The sequence below is a fragment of the Salmo salar genome, chromosome 29 (genome assembly GCF_965601325.2).
Source record: "Salmo salar chromosome 29, fSalSal1, whole genome shotgun sequence".
NCBI classification, from domain to species: Eukaryota; Metazoa; Chordata; class Actinopteri; order Salmoniformes; family Salmonidae; genus Salmo; species Salmo salar.
The window spans coordinates 18,862,285-18,871,342 of record NC_138319.1 but is presented as its reverse complement, the minus strand read 5'-3'; the positions used below and the strand labels follow the sequence as shown (position 1 = coordinate 18,871,342).

General features: G+C 40.9%; 1 pseudogene; it reads left to right on the top strand.

Moving 5' to 3' along the window:
* The first annotated feature begins 869 nt into the window (after nt 1-869).
* On the top strand, nt 870-2,415 carry LOC106590242 (low choriolytic enzyme-like; annotated as a pseudogene).
* The last annotated feature ends 6,643 nt before the right edge of the window (nt 2,416-9,058 follow it).

Sequence of the window (9,058 nt, the reverse complement as noted above, 5' to 3'; positions counted from 1 at the left end):
AGCATTAGGTCGCTGCCAGATGCTAAGAGATTTTATATAGTCTATACTTACATTTTGATTAAATGTATTGCCCCTTTGTGTACACAGGTTAATCATTATGGAAGGCTATATACTGTACAAAGAGACAGGTTGGAGGGTGCAGTAAGAGACTAATTTGCTCCATGACGAATCATTTTAGCTTAATTCAATTGATGTGATTGTCATATTTGCTCTGTATAGGTTTTTTAATCTGTAAAAAGTAAAAAAGTATATTATTATGTAATTGCTATTTTATATTCACTGGTGAGAACTTGACTTTCACCTCATTTGTCATTAATTTACTGTTATGTAACTGGCCTTGATGTGATTAAAATATCTGAAACCAATTTTAATGAGCTCCCATGTTTCTTGTTCTTGACTTATTTTTATCAACACACAAATGTTGTAAATGTTATGCAAAGGGTGTAAATAATACTTTACTCTCTCTCTCTAGCTCACAACACACATGCCATTAATGAATGAAGCAACTGCAAAGTAGATGAACACAAACATCTGTAAAGCAGATTTCAGATTAAAGCTTTATCCTCAAAAGGTTATCTTATAAAACATGGAATCTGACTTCCCAGAAATAGGAAAAATCCTATGTAGAAAATACACTTAGGAAGGCTTGCATGTGGAATCCAAAAAGAGGAAGGAAACACAGAGTGGATGAATGAATGAAGGAAGGATTCATCTTGTGAGGGTTCAACCACCATGTGTCTGTGTGATTTAAGTTAAGAGAGAGAGAGAAAGTGAACTCAAAGAGGAAGCTGGTAGGATACTGTACAAACCATTTAAACAATACAAGCTCACCTACTCTCCAGACAATGGCTTGCTTGACTGTAGTTCACATGGCTGCATATTATATCACCCTGTGGGGTGAGAGTGGGAACCATCTTCATGAAATAAAGATCTGCAACAGGAAGGACTTGGAGTGCAATGCTTGTCTTCTGTGACTTAAATCATGATAGACATTGGCTTCAGGGTGGTTTCCAGATGTTGACAGGGCCGGCTCCAGGCATACATTATTTTTTGTTGTTGAACAATTAAAACATTTTTTTTTCTTTTTACTCAGTCGAGGTCTCAACTTACTGTTCAGAATTAAAATAGTAGAATACACAAGGTGCAAGTTCCCGAAATGTGGTTATGTCAGCCATGTCAGCTAACAATTTTTAGATTGGTAAATTAGTCTTGCCAGCTATCTAAACTTGTAGTAATCATGGCTAAATACTGACCGGGCACGCAGGACACATGCCCAGGGGCCCTGAACTCTATGAGGCCCCTATTGATTTTGGTAGTCAGTCTCAACCATATATCATTAACATTGCATTAGTCATGGCAAAATGTGTAGAATGGCAGGAAATGTGTTATAAAATTGCTAAATGTTCTCTCTGCCTCATGGCAAAATGTGTAGAACTGCAGAAAAATTGCTTTAAACCTGCAACATTTTCTCTACACGCCATGGCAAAATGTGTAGAATTGCAGGAAATTAACTTTAAAACCAAAATTTCCCACCGCCATCATGAGGGGGCCACTAATCTAGCTTAGAGCATGTAGACCTTGCTGTCGCTGGACAGTTTTCCACTGTAGATTGCACTATATAAGGTGCAGTGTCTGGACCACTAAACAAACTACACTTCACTCCCCGAAAGGTTGTTTGCTGATAAGTCTGCCTTAAAGTACACTCTGGGCCCTCTGGCCCTGCTTGTGGTGGCTGCCTGGGCCGAGGAAGAGGAGCTCTCTGCCTCCGATGCTGCTGGAGAAGGCCAACAAGGACGTTGTCAGTATCCACAGCGAGCCCATGGTGGTGAATGACATCGCCTACGACAACGACGCTGACCCCTGCACATCTCGTGGCTGCATGTGGCCCAAGTCCAGCGACAGCATGGTCTACATGCACTACACCGTCACCAACGGGTACTCCTCCCGAGAGAGGTCCATCATCGAGCGTGGTCTGCAGTCTTTCGCCGGCTTCTCCTGCATCAACTTCGTCAAGCGCAACAACCCCAGAGACTACCTGTCCATCCCTCAAAGGGTGTCAATCCTACGTTGATTGTCACGCCAACGCCCAGACGTGTCTCTGGCACGTTCCGGGCTGTCTACCACGGCACCACCAAGGACGAGCTGCTTGCACGCCCTGGGCTTCAACCACGAGTAGACCCACAACGACGTGACAACCACATCCGCATCCTCCTGGAGAATGTCCAGTCTGACATGGCGCACAACTTCAGGAAGATTGCCACTCTGAACCAGGGAACCGGCTACGACTACATTTCCATCATGTAGTAGCACAAGTACGCCTTCTCCAAGAACAAGCCAAATGTGGCGCCCATCCCCAACCAGAATGGGGAGATCGGCAAGGTATACCAGATGAGCCAGAGAGACAACAGGCTATAGTGTTAAATAGACACCATCAGCGCCGGGTGATGACCTTGAAAAGTCAGAACAAACCCAAGAGGACGATCCACATTGAGGTTGTGACAGTGACTCTGTGTTGAAATAAACACAGGGTGATGTTCAGTCAACCGGTATTTATTCCAGTAGGATGCAAATAAACTTGAGTGAACTAATCACAAAAATAAATATATTCTTTAAATATTTAATACGTACAGTAGGAGAAGATCCGCATATTATTACACCAATTTGCATACTAAAAACAGATAGCACATGTTTAGTGATGCTCAGATGGCCCATCTACTGTGTTTTAGCCTGATAACCTTATAACCTACAGTATCTGCCAGTCAATGGGTGATACATCAATGTTGTGGCAGGTGGAGCCAAAGGGCCTCCCAACACAATCAGTCCCTGCCATAGCAGGCTTTAGAATCAATGTACAGTAAATCCCATTGCATCCTTAACCATAGTCCCTTTAAGATTAGTCTGGGCTCAAGCATTAGGAAGCTCGAGTCGTTGTAGCAGAAGCATGCCTTTTGCACACAACCTGGACAGCGCTCAGTGTATGGTTCTATACATGACATTAACCCATCTCATACTGCTGCCCCATTTTAAGCCAGCTGTCATCTGTTTTGAATGGTGAAGGGCTTCATTGATTAAGCCCTCATTTTGCATTGCCATGGATTTCAAGCTGAATGTTGTGACAAAACATTCAGTTCTAATAAACATGAATGAACATTTACTGTCTCATCAAATGCAATGCATTGCAACTGCCATTCCTAGTGACCCTCGAAAGGGACTTCGGAAGTTAACACTCATATTCGAAAACCCTTAACAACCCTGGCATATCACATCCGTGTATGTTTCTAACACACTTTGTCTTGAGATTATGCTGTAAAAGTGTCATTATGTTTCACTATTGTTTGATGTAATATATTCCGTTTTTTTGCAAGTTCTGTCTTCTCCCCCCTTCCACCAATCCAAACAGAGTGTGAGTCAGAGCACAGTGCATTGTGGGTTTTGATCTGAAAGTTGAAGTGTTCACACGATGGCACCCATTGGACAATGACAGTTGTGTAATCCTGTTTTGGAGCGGGTGAAGATTATGTCAGCAGACCAGTGCATGCTGTGACGTGACACACACACACACACACACACACACACACACACACACACACACACACACACACACACACACACACACACACACACACACACACACACACACACACACCCAGGGTACACCTTTATGACAACTTTCATAACCCATGTACAGTAGGGTGATTTCAGGAAAATCCTTTAGCATAATCCTTTTCTGGCAATAGTTTCCTCTCGGGCATCGTCGCGCTGATCTAGCATCACCCTATAGCAGTAGTTCTCAAGCTGTGGGTTGGGGGACAGGGGTCCAGGTGGGTTGCATGCTGGATTACATGTTTTGTGCATTGCAAAACATGTATTTATTTGAAATACAGTTTTGGGATGGAAAAACGCTTTCAGTGTAAACTGCCCTATGGGACTCACATAAGTGAATGCAGCAGCCTTGGGTTTGACATCTATCACTGTCCAGTGTAACTGACTGATTGAATATATTAGATAATCAAAAGTAGTAGGCTGCTCCAATTGCGGGCAGCAGCTAGGTAAACATTCTCTGCAGAACGAGTAAGTCAACATAGCACTATTGTGATGGTACAGGGACTCTATTTGTTATGCAATGTTGACTTACTCATTTGGGAAGTAATTATAAAGCACAGCAGCATCACCTGAGACATTTGCTGCAAGCATAGAGGCGTTTCTTACATTTTCTGAAATGAAAGGTTGACTGCAGCCAGCCAGAAGGCATTGGTGACATTCGCTCGGTTTCCATCCAAGTGGCGACAGATTTTCATGTAAATATTCTAAAATCTGCATTAAAATAATATGCAAATGTGCCCACCAGAGACGTGTTTCCATCAAACGGACTTGTTGCAGATAAATCTGTGCTGTGCGTGATGACGTACCGCACAGAAAAATTAATCTTGTGGTAAAATTAATGCACTGAAAAAAATATACAAGTTAAATCAGTTTCCATCACATTTTCAATTCTACTGATGGGTTTGGTACGCGCGCTCCCTAGCCAACAGCAGATATAGTGCGGGTATAGCCTATATTATGAGATTATTATGGGCAAAAGAGCGAAATCATTTGTATTTGTTAAACGGCATCCAAGAATCAATCATGTCACCAGAATAAGACCCTCAATATTTATTGGAAAGGAGAATCAAGCTCATCACCATACACTTTCCCCACCCGGTGGTTCATTATCATTACATGATTATTATTATGTAATCTGTTGCCTAATAAACTGCATGATTTCCAGAGTCATAGTGGGAGGACCACATAACATATCATCGCGTGACTCCAAGCTTAATTCGATATGATGGTTATTACGGTATATCAATATTTGCGCATAAAAGTGTTTCCACCGCCATTTCTTTCATAAGAAATGTTTAAGACACAAAAATATCCCAACTTGTTTAGCGTACTTCGTTTTTGTCAACATTTGGAAAGTTTACCAACAATTTGCTGTTTCCATCAGGCCTGTCGTGACATTCTTTTATCCAACACGTACTCGCATAAAAAGGTTGGATGGAAACCTGATGACTGTCTTCAAAGAACGTGTTACTAACATATTGTCCTCCAAAATCGAGGTCTTAACCTTTGAACACAAATGTCTAACTTCTGTAAAAATCCACATTTCCAGAAACAACCATTACTTGCTAGCCAGTCATCCACTGGTCAGCGGCAGACTTCAAAATGTTTAACTGGAGCTGAAAGGTCAGCGAGAGGTTGACCACTTCCTCTTCCCTTCATCTCTTTAATCTATTCAGTCACACAACTCAGTAAAAGAGGCCTGTATGCAAACTCACATCAACCAGCACTCTGCAGGAAACAGTTGGAAGAGAATGCACATTATCTTGTATCTTTAGTCTATATAGCCTCTGTTCTATTTCTCAACCTTTTTAGTTCCATTCTGTGTATTTGACCTCATGTCAAAATGAGTAGTGCACCCATGACGTAGAACAAGACAATGATCAAGACTAGAGATTCACAACCAAGGACAACGGACAGCAAAGCAACAAAGAATGACTTGTGACATCTCACAAAGTATTCACAGCCTCAATGATATCCTTTGAAAGAATGAAAGCAAACAAAATATCCACAGTACATTTATAAACTGATATTATATTCTACAGGCTTGTGATTGACCAAATGTGCCAGGAGCAACATAGTGGAAGTAAATCTCTAGATACAAGGTTAATGGGTTCAGTAAGAAACCTCAGGAGGGCATACACAATGTAGGGTCTAGTCTATAGACCAAGACTTTTCACTTCGAATTGACATTGAATAAATACCATTGGAATGACAAAAGAATAACTGACTAAATATGAAGAGAAATAGTTTAAATAGTTGTCAACATTTCACACACTATGTTTGCACACTTCTCTTTCATCTCTTCTTGTGTTGCAAGCCGGTTGCACTCTTTTGAATGGATCTAAGCTTCCCTACCAAAGACCTGGCGCTGACATGTTTTGTCTCACACGTTATCATCAAACAGACCACTGCATGCTGTGAAGTGGTACACACACAAACACACACACACGCTACAGGCTTTAAATATTTTGCTGTACGGCCACTCTCACTTACACACACACGCCACGCACGCACACACACACACACGCACGCACGCACGCACGCACACACACACACACACACAAACACACACACACACACACACACACACACACACACACACACACACACGCCACACGCCACACACACACACACACACACACACACACACACACACACACACACACACACACGCCACCCACACATGCTACAGGCTTTAAAGCTTTTGCCTCAGGTGCCGTGTGGTTTTAACTACATTGTCTAGTCCTGTTAGTGGCAGTCAGGCGTGGTAATAGAGGGGATCTTCCATTCTCAGGGTGTCTGTTTTGACACAGCACCGGGCCAAAATGCTAGGCAGTGCTCTGAGTACCTGGCACAAAGAGTACCTGGAACCTTTCAACACATTACTGTATACTACTGCTTTGAGATTCCAATTTGCTCTGCATGTCACCACCCAAATATTTTGCATCCCTAAAATCACAAAACACCATAACAGTGTGTGTTTGTGTGTGCTGTATATTTTTCTGTCTATCCTGTAGGGTGAGATAATGACTTCAATAAAGAACACACCTCTATTAAATGTGATAATTGTATGTGTGTTTCATGCACACGCACACACACACACACACACACACACACACACACACACACACACACACACACACACACACACACACACACATGGATATGAGCTCCAAGTGGCAGTTTACATTAGGTCATAACTCAGAAAGAAGAACCTAGGCTCCTGGGTCCTGACCCAGACAGACACCCAGTTTCCCTCCATCAGCACATTTTGCACTGACACACAAGACGACTTCCCCTAGTGGGTGACATCTTGGATCAAGTCGGAGGGGTCCTCCTAGTCGTGAAGTTGTAAATCTGGCAAATGAAAAACAAATGTGAGCGAACCATTAGAAAACAAACAAACTCAAACAGGGATGGTAGCAATTAAAGGAAGATCCATCCGGTGATGATGGTTTCTGTTGCTAATCTGCTCTGTTCAAAGCTAGATTTGGAGCAGTGGTTATATGTCTTAATAAACTGGTTTATCAATTTTATATCTGATATACCTCTGGGTTCACTATTCCCTTCAGAAGATCTGTCTCAACCACAAGGAACTTTAGCTAAAACTTAAATGTTAGATTTAAACGGTTGGTGTGTACTATGTCATACTATATTACACAGAAAAAACAACTGGCTCTTAAAAAGTAATGCACTACATAGCAAGAAAATACACTTTGAGGAGTGACTCATTACATTTGTATCCCATATGTCAGGAAGCCCATATGTCAGGAAGCCCATATGTCAGGAAGAAGCTAACTCATTCCAAATGTTTCTGGGCTGTCAATGGGGTCTTACCTCGCAAGATGATTTTGTATCCTAACACACCAGACGCTGAATGCTCAGAAGGAAACATTTTCGACACTAAGTCATTGTTTTCAATCAACACAACAGGCCATAATAGTATCCATGTCGTCTGAGAGTAAGACATCATAAACAATGAGACATAAGTGAAAACATGCCAGTAATCAGTATTAGGGTAACACTTTATAACAACTTTCATAAAAAAATAATTAATAGGCCTATTTCATAAATATTTTATTATTTGTACATATTTATAAACATTTATGAGCATGTATAAGGGTCATTCCACAAAATTTGTGCCTTTTGTGTCCCTTTTATATTTTAAGTAGAAATTGTGCATCAGTATATACTTTTCTAAGCCTGTTATATTAAATGAAGTGCTCTTTAATATAGAACACATGGAGAATGCAATAAAAAATGAATTTGAATAAAGGCTTGCTAAAGTGCCAAAATTCAGCATTTTGGCATGTCTCTCCGTCAACACTGTGTCACTTCCAGGAAAAGTTCAACCCTCTTAATCCAAAAATGTATCCATGTCTCACCATCATTGTAAAGCCCTCGTTATTTTGTTGCTTTGACAAAATCATCTCTGCAGATTATTATTTATTTCATGTTAGTGGAACAACCGATAAGCATTATAAGCGTTGCAATTTATAAGCATTTCTAATATAAAACATGTATAAAAATGTTGCTAAAATTGCATTTTTATGAAAGTTGTTATAAAATGTAACATTATTTCCATATGGAAATCTCTCATATGGCAATGACAAAAAAATTATGTTGGAGGGGTCAGGCAGTGACTAAAGCTATATGTAAGGTAACACTTTACTAAACTTCAACAACTGCAAAGACTATGTTATATCCTGACTACTCTGAATGAAACTCGAACTTCAAGTCAGGTAGAAAAGGTGACTTATGAAACACGTTAAAACTCTCACACATACAGTCGGATTATTGAAATGCCCTTGAAATACATTAACAGTAGCAACAGTGACTGAAAACATGGCTCCCAATCAAGCTGCTTTAGATGCAGAAAATTGCTTACACATCTTATACGGCGATTGGAGCCCAAAATGGACAAACCGCAGAGGATACATTCTCACAAACTGTGTGTCAGAGATTGGGGTATCCACAGCAGTGATGTCTGCACCTTTCCAAAACCAACCATCACGCCCATGCCCATGCTATGCATACTGGCTGCATACACTGGAGAGAATCCAAACCTCTTTTTAGTCAATGAACCACACATACTGTAGGACAAAAGGCATATGATGCCAAGAAAGCATGGCCATAGGCTTAAAGCAATGATTGGCACAGCTAGTGTGACTGTCCTGTCCATAATCCATTGCTATTGTCCTCTAACTAAGTCAGCATGAAGTTCAAATGAAGCCCCATGTTTTCATCGCCGTGCTTTACCCCATTTCACATGTTGAAATGTTTTCAATTTCCTACCAGACCACCTTTTCATCAGAATTGCATCAACTATTTTTCTCTTCATCAACAACTTGCACATGAATTAAGGTGGTGTTTAGCAATTTTTCCAGCTAAAAAAGTAATATCAAGTGAAAGACCCTCGGGAATAATAATGCCTTAGTTACTTTAATAATATTTA